Source organism: Aptenodytes forsteri, unplaced genomic scaffold, assembly GCF_000699145.1.
Source record: "Aptenodytes forsteri isolate BGI_AS27 unplaced genomic scaffold, ASM69914v1 Scaffold128, whole genome shotgun sequence".
Classification (NCBI taxonomy): domain Eukaryota; kingdom Metazoa; phylum Chordata; class Aves; order Sphenisciformes; family Spheniscidae; genus Aptenodytes; species Aptenodytes forsteri.
Window position 1 is genome coordinate 19,847 of NW_008794880.1, and position 693 is coordinate 20,539.

Genomic DNA, 693 nt, shown 5'->3' on the forward strand with positions numbered 1-693 from the left:
ATTTCTTCACTGAAAGGGTTGTCAAGCACTGGAACAGGCTGCCCAGGGAAGTGGTTGAGTCACCATCCCCGGAGGCTTTTAGAAGATGAGTATACGTGGCGCTTAGGGACACGGTTTAGGGCTGGACTCGGCAGTGTTAGGTGTACGGTTGCACTCGATGATCTTAAGGGTCTTTTCTGACCTAAACGATTCTATGATTGTTAAAATTCACACTGCTGAATTTGATTCTTGTATGATACTACATATAACCCTGCAGTTGGGGCATACTGTATGAAAACTATTCCTTAAAACAATTCACATTTGGCTGTAATGTTAAACTCCAGATATTTTACTTACTTTCTGAAAAGGGAGAATATAAAAAAGACCAGAGGGATCTTTAATTTCATCCAGTTGATTTGCCGTAAAGGTTTTCAAGCGTGCAGTCTTTGATCGGAACTGACAGTTGGGAATAACGCTGGAAAAGAAAAGGAAGTTTCCTATTCATCACGATATGAGACACATTCGTTGTCTTTACACTACTTTCATAAATAGTATACTTTCAATAGCACTTTTGCCGCTGTGTTTTGGTTTTAATCCATTTATTGGAGCCAGTTACGAGGAAAATCTCTCAATTCCCGACACCTCCGGTGCAGACGAGGCACCTTTTGGAAAACCAAAACACCACCCCCCTCCCGCACACCGCACTCAGCTACC

At 42.3% G+C, this 693-nt stretch overlaps 1 protein-coding gene across 1 annotated transcript in view; it reads right to left on the reverse strand.

Annotated features, from left to right (window-relative positions):
* ACTR6 (ARP6 actin-related protein 6 homolog) overlaps positions 1 to 451 on the reverse strand; it is a 7,825-nt gene extending 7,374 nt beyond the window's left edge. The window contains exon 1 of the mRNA XM_019470849.1: positions 337 to 451. The gene's annotated coding sequence lies outside the window, so the exon portion shown is untranslated. The remainder of the gene's footprint in view (positions 1 to 336) is intronic.
* Positions 452 to 693: the final 242 nt, after the last annotated feature.